This window comes from Stigmatopora argus, chromosome 9 (genome assembly GCF_051989625.1).
Source record: "Stigmatopora argus isolate UIUO_Sarg chromosome 9, RoL_Sarg_1.0, whole genome shotgun sequence".
Lineage (NCBI taxonomy): Eukaryota > Metazoa > Chordata > Actinopteri > Syngnathiformes > Syngnathidae > Stigmatopora > Stigmatopora argus.
Window position 1 is genome coordinate 16573034 of NC_135395.1, and position 16831 is coordinate 16589864.

General features: G+C 37.3%; 1 protein-coding gene across 5 annotated transcripts in view; it reads left to right on the forward strand.

Moving 5' to 3' along the window:
- Positions 1-16831, forward strand: part of LOC144082869 (X-linked interleukin-1 receptor accessory protein-like 2) — a 160346-nt gene that overhangs the window by 9475 nt on the left and 134040 nt on the right. The gene's annotated exons all lie outside the window — the stretch shown is intronic.

Consider the following 16831-nt stretch of genomic DNA (forward strand, 5'->3'; position numbering starts at 1 on the left):
GACATATTTCTGGGAATATCACCCATGGAGAAATGAGGCCACTTGTAATTAAGTTCTACATGTGCAAATCTATTTGTGAAACATTGCTTATGAGATCCTTTGTATAATCACATAGCCCCAAAAGGGAGACTGCTTACTTAGCATTTAAATAGGTTCCTTTTCTGGACGAATGTGTTTGTGTGTTTGTGTGAATCACAAATATTGCACAAAATTCAGTTTCTTTAAGTATCCTCTCTGTGAGTAATAAAAGGATATTTCTCTACGTGCACAAGTGGACTTGTTTGCATGTATTGTGTGTGTGTGTGTGTGTATATGCATATGTGAGCAATAAATCTTGCCTTCATATTATCTCTCGGGGCTCCCAGTGGACTATTGCACTGTCAATAGAGCAGGTTTCCAAATGGGTGAAGAGGGAATATTAAGGAGAATTAAATGTGTGTGTGCATGTGCTAGTGATAATGTCTGAATATTGGTTTCACGATGCCACTTTCAGGGATAAATTCTCATTAGTTTAATATCCGTCGCGGCCCCCCTCCCCCCCAAAAAATTGCCAGGTTGGTTGTTGTGTACGTATACACGTGAGATCTCGATGTGCCCGCTGGGAAACAGGCAGCTTCACGCAGGCAATATTATTGAGATGAAATGTAATATTGGTATGTGGCCTGGATCTCATTGCATTTAGAATCCACTTAGGGATTTGTATGTATCCTCTCAACTATTCAATTCTCTTTTGTCAACATTTATTTAAGTCAATGTAAGCACTAAATGAATGGTCTGGTTCTCTCCTGAGAATGGCAGTGGAGAAGTTGTGAGGAGACATTGTCGAGTTTTTTTTAGTATCGTATTGTTGCACTTTCATTACAAAAAATATTTGCAGTGTTATGTGAAAAAGTACAAGGGTAATTTCTCTACCAAGTGGGAATCGATCCCACACTTGCCCACATTGAAGTCAGGCGACTGAAACCCTACACCATCAGTTGGCTCACCCCCTTTTAAAAATGATCATCAAAATTAAGATAAGATGCATCAGATGGAAAACAATTTTCTTGATTATTTTAAATATGTATCCAGACTGTTAACTGGGCGGCTCGGTGGTGAGTGGATAGCGCGTCGGCCTCAAAGTGGTTCAAAAAATGAGATGAGATGAGACTGTTAACATGACAATTTTCAATTAGGCAGCATAGATAAATAAACACATTAGACTTACCTTTTTTAATTTTTCATATTAAACTCTTAGCTGAAGCTGATGAAACAACTTTCTGATTCATAGATCTCGCTATATGCATATAATTTGTTTAAACATGATTTCTAATCTGGATAAATTCAGTATGCCAAACACAGTGCCTTTTCGTAATTCCTTTGAAACTGGGGTTTTTACAGATTAAACAAATCTTTTTAGGATGTATTTCTCACTATTACATCACCAAATAACTTATGGGGAGTCTCCGTCTACATTTGTTCTTGGTTCCACAGTTTAGAAACTCAATGAAAAGCAGGCGATCGCAATGAGTGAAGGGAAATATTCATACTTCAATTGCTGCATTTTAAATAAGTAACAAAGTGATCAAGACAATTCTAGGGAATCCCTTTTCCCCTTACTTTATTCATTATGTATTACTACCCAAAATGATGTTTCCAGCTTGTATTACAGCCCAAAATGAAAACAAGAAAAGCAGTACGTACTGTTTACATCCGTTGCATCCACTTTCATCATTGTTGTGCAAAGAAAATGACACATTAAAGTGTTTCTAGTCAAAATCATGAAATGAGTCTGAGATCTGTAAAAAAATATTGTAGCTCTGTTGGGGTGTTGTCTGGGACTGCGTTCAGAACAATGTACCAATTAAGTAGATATAAAAATACATGCACGTGTTTAAAAATGTGGTTGTGTGGTGATGCATTTATTTTTACCATCTGGGAAGGGGTCAAAGGACATTGCACAACTACACCAATTAAAATGGAATTTTGCAGGCAATGGTGTTTTTACCTCAATATGCCTTCAGCAACAATTTAGTTCACCCAAGTAAAATTTGAAGGCATTTTTAAATGCATTCGTGGCTGGTCATCTGTCCTTGCATTTTTACTAATCACATATTTTGTGCTGAATGGAATTTAAAGGCCCCATATTACGTGTGAGGGTACTGAATTTGACAGGACTGTGTTGAGCCACAACTCAGTCATTTTCTTTGGAAAAAAATAACTGTACTGCTGAATTGACACAATTATTCTGCTTATTAAAACATCTTACATGCCTTAAATTTTCAGCACTTAACAGAATAACTGCAAAAGTTTTGGTTCATTCATATACTGAATACATTACATGGTCAGTAGGTGGTTGAAATAATGTTCAAAATAACTGTAGTAGTTAGAGCAAATGAATTCACACCAGGCAACAACACTGAAACAAATTCCACACCACTAAACATTTTTTTTATTGTTTCTTTGATATATATATTTTTTTTAGTTGTGTATATATATTTTTTTTTTTTAAATAAATCGGATGGTTGATGATGAAGATGCTTTTGCTCTGCAGGTGGTAGAGCTTCATGTAAAGAAGCATGTGAAAGCATGTGTCCCATATTGGGACATGCCGGCCCTTTCCATAAACATTTGGTACTGACTGTGTCAAGGAGAAATATATTAACACCCGCAAAACACATTCACAACGTTTTCAATGCCAAATGGGTCATTACACCAACAAACCATGTGCGTGTTTTCTGAGGTGTTCTTTGTCTTTCAGCAGACTGTGTGTGGTTATTTGTTATGCATTTGGATGTTTAATTGATGAGCACATATGGTATTTCAATATGGGGCTGTCATGGCTGTAATGTCTCTATCCTGAGACTTGAGCAAGAGTGATTTTGTGTGTGTGTGTGTGTCTGTGTGTTTGAGTGTTTGTGTGTTAAGACAACACACTAAAATAGTAACAAACCTGCAAACAGCCCACTTGGAACCTTTTGTAATGACTCTAGGTATATTATAAAGATAAAATGACCTCTAAAGAACAAATCAAGGTATTTGACACAAATTGTTCAAACTAGGTTGGACAGTGTTGACTCTAACAAAGCCTCCAGAAGACATTTACAAGTGGGCACTAACCCTAATCCTGCATGCACACAGTATTGTATACAGACATTATTATGGTCTGAAAGGCTTTGTGCTGAATGTGATGTTATTAGAAGTGGCGTAATGGTGCCATATTGTGTCACTTCTCAGCCACACACACACTGAGACTTTCACATTAAGATGGATTCAAATCACAGACCTTACACTAACACATTCCCACAGAGTAAAGTTACAAAATCACATGCGATGGGTGAGGCATTTGCTCAACGCACTGAGACAGTTTGGGTTTTTGAATCTTTCTTTGTCTTGAGTGATGATATAAACAAACAAACAAACAAACAAACACAAACAAACACATGCATTGTGTCATTTTTCATTCAGCTTTCTATTACCTTGCCATTCTTCCACACTAATTTTACCTACCACAAAATAGCCTACGAAAAGCCATTATTTCTTCAGTTTACTTGGCCTCTTTGAAAATTGCAGTTGATGGGAATGTATGAGAATGGAACAACCTACTGAAAATTAGCAGTCAAATCTTGATTTCCTGTACTGTACAGAGGTTTAAGGACATGCCCCCCTGAAAGAAAACCGGTATTTTCACCCCAATTTATTGTCATAACTATGGATATGGTAATGATTATACCTTTCCTTATTTGGTCAAAGTACAGTAATATTTAAATTGAAACAAACAAGCTGTTGGCTACATGTCAACACCTGTACAGACTCAAAGAATAGCTCTTGTAATTGCAAAATACCCATTTATCAAACTACATTTGTCCTGTTTGTGTGAGCTCATTTCATAACCTATTACTCAATGCAGGCTAATACTTTGTAGTCTTTCAGTGGATGTTTATTAGTTCAAAAGGCAACAGCACTTTTTCTTCCTTTTTCTGGCTGTGTTGCTAAGACAACACGTCTGCACCCTTTCGGGGTTGTGCATACTTTCCAACTTTTGTGTCTGAAAAGTTGCAAGTAGTATTAGTGAAACACAAGTGCAAGTAGTATTTGGGGTTTAATACCTCAGACGCATTGTCCTTGCCCTTGTGTTGAAAGTAATTGACAATACTACACCGAGGTCATCGCACATCTCATTATCAAAACAAAATATTGCGTCTCAACCTGGATCCAATTGCAGTAAACTCAGTGAGCTGCATCTCTAATGAGACAGGTAAATAAATCCCTAATCCACAGTAACGCCTCTAATGCGCCAATTTGTGGGCCATGCAGTGTGAAAGTAGACTGAGTGCATCAAAAAGTGCTCCTCTGTGTATGTTATTGCAACCATCTCACACCCTAGTCCCTTTTACGCACTCAAGGAAACACTTAAGGACACACAAACTATTACTGGAACAAACAAGATTGGGCGTGACGAATGTGGATTCAGTGTATGTATGCATGAGTTTCACAGGTGTTTGTGTATTAAGTGTATGGAGTTATGATGTCATATGTTCATGTTGTGGTAATAGTGTTATCTTCAGGCACATTAAAGCTGTTAATGCAGCAGTTTTACTCTGTTTGTGTATGTGTGTGTGTGTGCGTCTGTGTCCCAGATGTGTGTCAAGGCAAGCTAAATGACCTGCAGCACATTGGCTTGGAAGTCATAAAAAGCTTTGAGTATAACAGGGCATTAAAGTGAATACACCTTGAACACATGTTGCATCTTTATCTTGAACATTATTAATTTGGCATAATGCATTGTATCAATAAGGAAGATAATTTACATGCACAAAGATTCTAATGATGTGAGAAATCTTTTGAGCATTCTGAAATATGACTGATAAAAGTATTTTTTAGGGCTGTTTGGGCTATTGAGTCAGATTGGAGTTTTGTCAGTGAAAAATACTTTGATAACTGCTGATAAAATGAAAATTGAAACTTTTCCATGAGCGTGAATATAATTTCATTGTGAAGATGGAAAATCAAAGCCTTTGCCCAACCATTTGCAATGTGCTGAATATAAAATCTTTCTTCTGTTGTACTGATGTAGGCCTGCTAGTTTTTCTCTTATCATCCTGTGGCTTAACAATCTATCCAATAGTCTCTCATCTCACCTCATTTTCTGAACCGCTTTATCCTCGTTAGGGCCGTGGGGGATGCTGGAGCCTATCTCAGCTGACTCCCGGCCAGAGGCGGGGGACACCCTGAACCGGTGGCAGCCGATCGCAGGGCACAAGGAGATGGACAACCATGCACACTCTCACCCATACCTAGGGGCAATTTAGAGTGTCTAATCAGCCTACTATGCATGTTTTTGGAATGTGGGAGGGAACTGGAGTACCCGGAGGAAACCCACGCAGGCCCAGGAAGAACATTCAAACTCCACCGGTGGATGTGACCTGGATTTGAAACCAAGGACCCCAGAGCTGTGAGGCCGACGCGCTAACCACTCGCTCTACCGGGCCGCCCCTATCCAATGGTATTAAATGCAATCCTTCATAGTTGTCCTGAGTTCTGGCCACCCACTATTTGTCTGTATGGTATTTATTTTTTACTTTTTTCCCTTTTTTTTTTTTAAAGCTGGCATAATTAAATGAAGGAAATCCAGATGGCCCACAAACACAATTTCACCAAATGTGAAATCCTGGATTCAAGGCTGTTCTTCTTTGGCTTTATATCCAATCAAAACATGCCTGAATGCCAAGCAAATCTCAATTCATCTCCTCATACAATTGACCTCATCATATTTTTCTATAGTCTCATTGGGGGCCTGCATATTGACATGACCTTAGAGTCAAATGACTGATAATGTTTGAGTTTGATTTATTTAATAAGAGACAGCACATATTAATGAACATATTCATGTAGATGTTAATGAACATATATGTGAATATTTAAGATTGTACCCAAGGGCTAATTTCCATCTTAAATTATTTTGAATTATTACATTTATATTTATATTAAATTATTCAATATAAAGTTGTGATATTTTAATGTACAAGTTGACCTGCATAGCATCTGATTTGTATATTCAAATCACAGCAGCGCTTTGGGCTGCATGTCGAGAGCTTAGTTGTTTAGGGGTCATACTTGGAATGTGCTTACTGACGTAGGGCATTTTAAGCTTTCATAGTAGCCTCAATCACATACATAACTAGTCGACTTATCTTGAGAAAATTCTACAAAAGGACTAAATCTTAAGCAGTTGTTCCCAAAGTCAACTAGTGTTAATGAAGTATCACTGGATAAATGTTCAAACTTCCGTAAACTTTCTTAATCCACTAACTGCAGTAAATTCATGTACAGTTTAATTGTTTTTAACATTTAAGTGTATTCTTGAAAACTCTTCTTTTCAAAGATTTAGTTGGGTACAATTTCCTTTGATCTTGTGTGGAATCCAATTTCATAGAATCCATATGTAAGGAAAATTACGTATTTTCCTGTATTTCAGCTTTCTATGCTATATTATTTCGGCTAGGTCATGGTAGTATTATGAGACCCACGTAATACTTGCTGGTGGTTTGATATGATGTATGTATGTATATATGTGTATATGTATATACAAGATCCAATTTCGAGGATATTAACCTGAACTAAAGCAATGATTGAATTAGAAATTACCACTACAAATTAGGTTGCATGTTTGTGGTGTTGCATGGTAAGCATAAATATTGTAATGAAGAGGACCATTGAAAATACTTGTTTGGAAACGCTCCACAGCACATTTTTGTTTGTTCCTACATAAACAGCTTCAACTCAGCAGTTTGCTGTTTGCGTGGTTCTCTGCTGTGATTTGCTCTCTCCCAGGCACTGGAAAAGGTCTTGAATAAATATTGCATGAACAAGCTTCAGCATAACCGTTCCAACTGTGGAAGTCGATTCGAAATTTCAATGGGGCACATTGGTGCAAACTTTAATTTTTAAGATTATACATGACAAGGAATAACTGGGTGTTTAAGGATTCAAATTAAGTAATTCAATACAGTGGTACCACTACATATGACATTTTCAGGTTATCAAGCCTTTGATATGCAAATTACTGTTCCTCTATACGAAAACAAGATCCTAGTAATAAATACATTTCCTGTATCCTTAATTTTATTTTGAAATTTTTGCGGTCTGCTTGACCGTGCTTTGCTTGTCAGTAACAGTAGCTTCCTTCTTACACTTTTGCACCTGCACGAATAAATGTTTTTTGCATGTTTGTTATTCATTTTAATACATTAATAAATTATGTTTTCATCATTTTCTCTCATTTGTCTGTTTCTTGCATCTTTCGTACAATTTTTTTGAGGACTGTGGAATGAATTACAGAATTTACATATAATGTACTACGCTACTTAAGAAAACTCCAAGTTACGAAACAAGTTCTACAACCCATTAATTTCATAAGTAGAGGTACCATTGTATTTTCTTTTAAAACTTGATCATTGTGATGCCAAAACAAATGGAGCGTGGAACTTGTGCTGTGAAGCCCGAATACAATAAAGCAGTAAAGGTGCAAAACATACAAAATATGTGCAGATGCACAAACTAGCATACGGCTGACATTTGAAAGTCAAGATAGAATGGGAAGATTTTATAATCATAGTATAATAAGTTTTCTTGTTTGTTTGTTTAATTTAACCCTTTATTGCACATTACACTGAATTTGGTTGTTAATCTTTGCACGATGGAAATAGTAAGAATAGAATAATTCCTATATATACGGATTAGTTTGTTCAAGCATATCAAGATGCTGTCCTCTATGCCAAAATAATTGAGGTGCATGAGTTATTCCATTGTTTTGGTTTAAAATTAAATGTAGAATGCTTAGTCCAGCGACCCGGCGACTGAGTGGTTAGCGCGTCGCCCCCGCTGTGGGGGACCTAGGTTCAAATCCAAGTCGGTCCACGTGTGGAGTTTGCATGTACTCCCTGGGCCTGTGTGGGTTTCTCTGGGTACTCCGGTTTCCTAACACATTCCAAAGACACGCATGTAGGCTGATTAGACACTCTAAATTACCCTAAGTTTGAGTGTGAGCGTGTATGGTTGTTTGTCTCCTTGTGCCCTGCGATTGGCCGCCACCAATTCCGGGTGTTCGAAGTCAGTTGGGATAGGTCCAAAATCAGTTGGGATCAGCACCCCCTGTGACCCTAGTGAGGATAAAGTGGTTCAGAAGATGAGATGAGATACTTAGTAAACTAATGTGATGTTTGTTTGGACAAATATGATTATGACCAGAAGAATATCCACCAGAATTTAATTTAAATCCTTTTATCTTGCCATCCTCTGGGATTTTCTGCATAATGAACAAAATTACTTATGCCCTACCATTGTTAGAAATTGCAGTGCAATGTCAAAATTGGTGTTTTATGTTTTTTTTTTTTTGGGTTCCTAAGTTACTGTGTGCAATTTTAGTGGCACCACCCGTTAAAATGAACAAGGCCCGAGGAAAACACAATGCCCTAATAATTTTCCCCTGACTGTAAATGACAGACTTGAGGGTTTACTCTGCAGCCAGAGACAAGTGTATCTTGTTTCTTTTCTAAAAGGGCTCAACGGACACTGTAAATTATGTACTGAAGCCTTAGTTTTTACTGCTGCTTGTTTGGATGGCAGGTGGCTCAGTGGTGAGGACAGTCTTGCCATGTAGTTAATCCCTTCTCTGTAGATCTATGCCAGGCAAGCAAACACCCAATCCCTACAGAGGAAAGCTCAGACATTGTCATTTCTGTTAATATATATTCTGTAGAATTCTACAAGAAACATTTATTGAAACAATTTTTAGATCATTTACATGGATATAATGATTGACATGAGGCTATTATTTGTGCAGTAGCTCCCAAAGCAGACTTGCACACAAAATTAAAGTATGAAAAATAGTAAAATGGAATTACTGTACTTATTGGACTATAAGTCGCACCAGCCAAACAATTTACAATGAAGAAGAAAATAAAATATATAAGTTATACTAGAGTATATGTTGGATTTTTGGAAGGTTTCTTCTTTGTTTTATCAGAATATATTGAAAGTAATATTAAAACAAATCCTATATTTTGGCTTTTTGAAATTCATTTTATGAAAAGCACCTGTTCAAACAAAGGTCAGATATTGAAAAAAAATCCCTTTTGTGACGTATTCTAAATTTATTTTCTTAATCAATTAAACAAGGGTATTTATCAATCCATTCAATGACACCAACTTTTGTTGAAAGTGAAGATTAAGAAAGTTATTTAAGTTTTGGGGTCCTCTCTTTTACCAGTAAACATCTGCGAATTGGCTTAGATGTGTCAAATGGATGCTCTTTTATAAAGACAGGAGTGTGGTTTATGCAGATTTCAGCGCCCTGACATGAGCTCTTTAAGTATAGTGTATTTTGATTCGTCAAAATTTGCATGGCGGGATAGAAAAAAAAAGTGGATGCCTTGGATGAATCATGTTCATATGTTCAACATATTTGCATTTGTACACGTTTGTGAAAGAGTTTATGTCGAAATGTAATGGTTTCCTATCCGCACACTCATGCAAATCTTTAACTTAGCATCAAACCCCCATCCCCATTCTTTGATTTGCCACTTTAAAAGCTAGCTTTACCTCTCATCCCTTTAACCCTCTTAGTTTTCTTATTACATAAAAGCAACTGGTGCTGTGATCACAAGAGATGCTATTAAATGTTGAATTAGTGAAGGTGCGAGGGTAAGGACTGCTCAAAGCCTCACAGCCTGACTTACCTGTTAAATGCTGCTGTTAGTGTGTAAAAGTGAGAAAATGTGAATCTGCTGAGAGCAATTAAATCATTTACTGAACAGGTGGTACTGCATTCATTAGCACCCACCCCATGCTGTGTATTACTCAGTGCATGCATCCATGAATGTGGGTCTGTTTGTCAGTGTCATGTTGCCTCGTATTCATACTGTGAATGCCTTAAAGACCCTTCTTAAAACTCTGCGTGCCCATGCTGTACTTCATAAAATCACAAATGTAAATATTTAGTGATGTATTAGCATTTAGTGGTCACGTGAGACTTTTGTTGCATTTGACTTTTTATTACTGTTATGTTGACAACATTGAAGGAGTGGTTAGTGCGTCGCCCTCACTTTTCTGGGGTTGAAGGTTTGATCCCAGGTCCTTATGGTGTGATGGTTGCGTGTTCTTCTCGGGCTTGCGTAGGTTTTCTCTGGGTCCTCCGATTTCATCCAATAAACAAGCATCCTAGGTTGGTTGAACACTCTAAATTGACCCTAGCTATGAGTGTGAGCGTGAATGGTTACGATTCTTTTTTTTTTTTTTGTAAATCTCTACTGACCACAGCCTGTTATGTTGTTGTTTCAGTTATCGGGAAAAACAGTTATCTTAGCAGATGCCTATTTAGTTTTTTGTTCTCCATGTTACTATTGTTACTACTAAGTAATCTGGTTCTTGGTCTCCGATAAAATAAAAAATCTTCACTAGAATGCAATCTTTATTCATTGAAGAAAAAAATACTTGGGATAGCAAAAACCGCTATGCTATTCTGTTTTTTTCTCACTTTAATTAATAAATAAATGCCTAACTGCATATGCATAGGCTTATTAAATTAGGAAATAGAATAATCAAAATTGTTCATCTATGTCCATTAAACTCATTTCTCTTGCAGTGTCACACATGACCTTGGAGTTTGTCTCTGAAATCACCCAAAACAACTTTATGGCAAAAGAGCTTTTACACTGTGTTTACCAGCTGTTCTATTAATGCAGTTTGTGCTGGATATTGTTGTTTGTGTGTCCACATGTGTCAGCTGGTGATCCTGGGTGTCAAAAACAGCTTTTTGTGCTTCTTCAAAATAGCTGTAATATTTGTGTGGTAATGCCTTGAATTGTGAGATCTTTGAATCATAAGCACTTGCAGTCTCCAGGGTAGAGCATGTCATGTTGATGAGGAATGCCAGGGAGAGTTGTAAGACTCACTCAGTATACAGATAAACTATCTTGACAGTGGCGGTCAAAAGGGCAGTTTAGCAAGCGGAGGTCGAATATTCAAGTTAGTAGGTTTAACAGAATATCATATCCACCTGCGGTCTTCTTAGTTACTTAGAGAATAGTAATAATCTCAATAAATTTCAGTTGAGATGCTGCTGTGTATATATTGGAAATACTAGTAGGTGTTGAGTGTTGAGCTTTAAATTGGCGTAAAGTTTAGTGCGGTGCCAATCTCCCTATAGCCAAATGTGCCCACTGTGGTTAGGGGGATGATGTGTGAAATATGTCTTTAGCTCAAATTCGTTTTAAGGTGCCAAACTAAGAAGAAGACTTCAGGCATTATTGGTATTCAGACAAATCTGGGTATTGGCCCTCCTTAAACTTTTGTTTTCCTACAGGAAGGTATAGTTATGAGTTTTCATGTAAAATGTAAAGTCAGCTGTTGGTGCAGGGGTTGGAGGGATGGATGGATGGATGGATATATCATTCTTACTATTATGTCATATTTGTCAGCATGTCATTGTTAAAACAGTAAATTAATTGGTGGTACCTTCTGCCCCATCTTGTAGATAGAAATTTCTAAACAAATAAAGCTTGATCCTGATATCTTGCTGTGTCACAGCATATGTCTAACCTACACACGGCAGTTGCTCCGCAAGAGTCCTTTTCTGGATTAAATCAACATATCATTAAAAGAGGTGTGCATAATTGGACTGGTCTTAAAATAAGCACCGTGTCTTTTAAATTAGGGAATGCAGATGGGATGGTCACAGCTTTTATGCCTTCTCGTGTTGCATTTTAATGTAGATTTTATCAACGAGAATATATTCCATTACCACACATGTTGACCATAAGTATCTTTACATAAAAACATGACAGTATAATTTGACAGTTTATTCAGTTTTTGGTTCACTTACATATAGAGGTCACTTTGTTCCATTGAAATACACTTGTAATCTTTTGTTCAGCAGCCAAGTGGTTAGACTAGAGGGTCAGCCTCACAGTTCTTGGGCCAATGGTTTGATCCCAGGTTTGTCCTCACTTTGTGGAATTTGCATATCCTCAGGCTTGGGTGGCTTTTCTCTGGGTACTCCAGTTTTCTCCCACATTCCCAAAACATACACAGTAGTCTGCTTGGACACTCTCTAAATTGCCACTAGGTATGAGTGTGAGCGTGAATGGTTGTTTGTCTTCTCGTGCCCTGTGATTGGCTGGCAGCCAATTTAGGGTGTTCCCCCGCCTGCTGCCTGAACTCTGTGGGGACAGGCTGTAGCATCCCCCACGACCCTTGTAAAGATAAGCAGTTCAGAAAATGAATGAAATTAAATGAATTTGTAACATCGGTTAACTCCTGGTTATTGTGCTTTTAAAAAGAATACATTTTCTTTATTATTCTACTTACAAAGGCACCTGAAAATTAATGTATGTTATCATTTGTACATTGAACAATTTAAAACAGCAAAAACAAATGTAAATGTTAAATGAGTATCTCTGTGACAGATATCAAAGCTAATATTTATCTTCTGAAACAGAGAGATTAGCGCTGGATATGGTCATATTAGGTAGATATAATTGGTTGTGTAGTACATTATTGTTTCTTTCTTTTAGCTCGATGTTTAGTGTTAGTGTTCAATTAGTGTTCAAACCTTCTGCCCGAGAAAAGTACCTGCTAGAGACCTAAATTCAGAAAGTGCAATGCAACTTTTTCATTGTTTCAAACGAGACGATGGAGTGTACAACAGTCACGGTGTCAAAAAGATTACATGAAAATGTTGAGTTCCAAAATGATGTTGTGCACACGAGTACACTAAAACGTGTGTCAAGAGAGCAAAAGGAAAGTACTTAGATATTAGATGCCGCTCAGCCTCAGTGTAATACACAATTTATATCCAGCCTAAATGGAGTACGGTGCCAGACTTCAATCCAGATTCAAACTAATTACACATCCTGATGAGGAGATTAAAAGGACAGATATCACATTTTTCTTAATGATGACAACGCAACTTATGCTTCCATGTAAAACACAGACTGCCTCTGTAACTAAAACAGCATGACTCATGCAGTTTGGGAGAGAAGAGATAGTGTGACAGAAAAGAGCTCAAGGCTGTCTTTAATATTGGATGTGTGGCTGATGCACCCTAATGGCTTAGCATTGGTCTATTTGAGACAAGAATAGCTTGCTATCTGGGCTTGTGTGTGTGTGTTCACACAAGTTTGCTAAAGTGACTCAAAAGCAAACTAGTTATAATAAAGCTATGCATTGTAAATAACGATTTACGTTTCCACAGTTAAAACACTTGAAGCATTATATGACAATGTTTACATCACCTTACATGAATCCCGCATGACGGCTACAAAAATTAAAAAAATATCGAGTATGCTTGCGAATATATCCCAAAAATATAGTACCTACTTAATTTCATTCGCATCCCTCCACAAACAATGGCAGAGTAGTAATTTCAGTAAGTGTTCTCAACAAGAAGATAGTGAACAAAGTGACCTTTTGAACCTGCCCCTGGGTGTCTTAAAATAAAGAACTACATCTACTTATTTACCATATATACTGTATTTGCTTTAACCACATTTTTTCCTTTTGTGATCCTTTATTTTATCATACCACCAATTATTCAGAAGCTATAAAGATGTAAATTACAAGATCAAAAATACATGAACATAACTGACTTTACTACATCTGCTTGCAATTCTTGAAACATCACATCATTTACCATCAGACGAGCACATAGTAAAAAGCCAAAAGAGCCCAGGGATGATAACACACTTAAAAATACGCACAACAACACAAAAACAAGCACAAAGCAAAGGTCAGTATTTATAAGTGGATGTATTCTGTGACACAATGCATAGTGTGCCTTAGATCATACACGTTGACCCCGCTTGGCTCTCCCCATGTTGGCACATTATTATCACAGACTGACAGACATAAAGCAAGGCCACCGAGAGGATGAAAGATTCGTGAGGATGTGAGCAATGCTCTAATAGTATTTGTTCTGCCCTGCTCTCTTTTTCACTCTGAGTCCTCCTCCTGTGTGTATTTACCAAATGTTGGTAAAATGAGCAGTTTCAATTTGAAGGGAACTTCATTTAGATGCACAGGGGTGCAATATTCATTTCTTTCAACTGATCACTTGTAATTTTTCATGTTAATGGTGAATTCCAATGCTGCCATTCTGCTCTCTGCCTGTGAATGCTTAGTTTTTATGTAAATGCACAGTGGCTTTGTTGTTTACGTTCTTTAAAATCAACCACCTTACAAGAATGTATTCATTCATTTTCTGAAATGGTTATCCTCACAAGGGTCGTGGATCCTATCTCAGCTGATTTCAGACACACTGAATTGGTGGCCAGCCAATCGCTGGGCACAAAGGGATGGATAATCATTCAGCCTACCATGCATGTTTTTTGGAATGTGGGAGGATACCGGAATACCTGGAGAAACCCACCCAAGCCCAGGGAAAACATGCAAACTCCTCACAGGTCTCACAGTTCAGAGATCAATGGTTCAATCCCAGATCCAGACCTTCCTGTGAGTTTGCACATTTGCTTGCGTGGGTTTTCTTCCAGGACATTACAGCACAATCAATGTATTCCACTTAAACAGCGGTTACTTTTTTCATCTGCTGTACTTTGCACATCTGTGTCCTCATTCCCAAAACATGCATGATAGACTGACTGATCACCTAGAATTATCCCTAGATATGACTGCATTATTTTAGTTTTAGTTCATGTAACCTGCAATTCATTGGCAAAAAATTCAGGATATACCCCGCCTACTCCCCGTTGTGGGGTGGATAAGCTTCAGCACCGCTACAATCATCTTGATAATAAGGGACTCGCAAAATGAATGAATGAATTATTATATACAGTAACATTTTATTTACTGAGGAATAACATTGCTAAAAGGATCAAGTTATAACAATCCACAGGTGGTCAAGGAAAGACACAGACGACGATACAATTTCAATGGCTTTATTGAACAAACTCTTAAGAAAACACTTAGTAAGCGCATTGATTCACTCGCTGCCACTGGTGACATTCACGCAGAGTAACTCAGCAGGCAAAATGCCTTTCACTAGGCCTAATAAGTTAGCCAGTTAACATGGAGCAATCTCACACTCGCATTATCTGACTTGCTCATGAAGGGCACAGATCTCTAGTGTTACAAGAACAACGATTGTTTAGCTTTTTTCAGAGGGACATAATTTAGACTTTTAAGATGTGCACCTAGTGCAAATTATCCAAAGAATGCTCAAGTCACCACTTGAATGCCAAAGGAGGTGTTGTATGTTGGGTTAGGAAGCACTGGGTAAGAGAGCATGGTTAATTAGACAAGCTGGAAGCGTTGCTATTTGAGCAACTGGATGATCCAAGCTTTCATGCTCCATGGTGAGTCATATGCTGTCGTCTAATGCCATAGTAAATTTTATATAACAACAAATATAATGCTGTATAAACAAACCCATCATTGTTTATTTAACATATACTAGATGCAGTGTACAGTTTGTTAAAAGAAAGTGACGTCATCTGCGGTAGAGAAATATAGTTTGCACGCACACTTCCTACGGAGAATGGAAGTAGGCTAACGTCAGGTTGCCAGACAACACACAAACAGTGTAGCACAAGCCAAGAGTGCTGAACTCTTCAAAGTGTGCCTCCTAGAATTGCTTCAATTTACAATGAATAATGCATCATTTATAATTGCTCCAGTTTTGAAAGTGATCAAACAATCCATGTCTGATTTATTTGAAACATTTGGTGTTTGAATGTGAATTCGTTGGGACGCTCAACCTAGTTTTTGAAGCGCTACAGAGAAACAAATATTCCAAAAAAAAACTGCATGGGGAGTATCATGCAATCCAGTAACACATGCTACCATTTAGCCTTCATCTAAATGCATTGCACACTGTTTTTCACACTTTGGTGCTAGTCCAAACACAGTAGTTTGTGTTGTCTATTATTTACTTTGGCTTTGACCTTTGCTCAGCCAGAACTAGTTTGGCGCTGTTAGTCACCGTTGAAATCCTGCTGTGTTGATTTCTGAGTTTTTCCTAAACCAAGTCACATATGCAATAGAACAACTTTATTGCAGACCACCAAACAAAAATATGATCAAAACACATGTACTATTCTTGAATATAATATTGCACATTTACTGACTCGCTGCATAATAATAACCAGGTATTTTAATGTTGTAAGTTTACAGTAGTAGGAAATAGGAAAATAACACACTTCTTTAACCGTCTTTTAGGAATTTCTGTTCTGAAAGGACCAGTATAGTCCTCTTTATAACCCTTTTAATTCACTTTGATTTGAAAAACATTCTGCTTTCAGCTTCAATTGATGAGAGGCATTATACATCCAATATGACTGTAGGGATCAGTAATATGCCACTTTCCAACAATAATTATAATTTAAAAATATATATAAATACTGTCATATTTTGTTCACCACGATTGTCTCATCACCTTAAGTTCTTCTGTCAGTCTTTGATACTAAACCACTCTCTCTCACTTCGTAAATATCACTCATGTCGTTTTGATCAACTACACTGTCCTTGAGAAACTGATGCTATTTCACGGTCCGGCTGAAGTATATGTTTCTGTTGTCATATTTATGGAGAACACAGTGGAATGCACGCTTGCATGCCAACGCTTCTTTGATTTTACCCTTCTTTTGGAGCTTTACCCTCCCAGCATGTTTGTATGAGCATAAGAAAATCAATAGGATTCGCCACAGGTTACTCAAAGGCTGTGTGTGCATGTATGTGTGTATGTTAGTGTATTTTCTTTTTTTCTGTGTTTATTTTAAAGGGAAATTATATGTATATATTATATTATATATATATATATTCTATTTAGTGATGAATA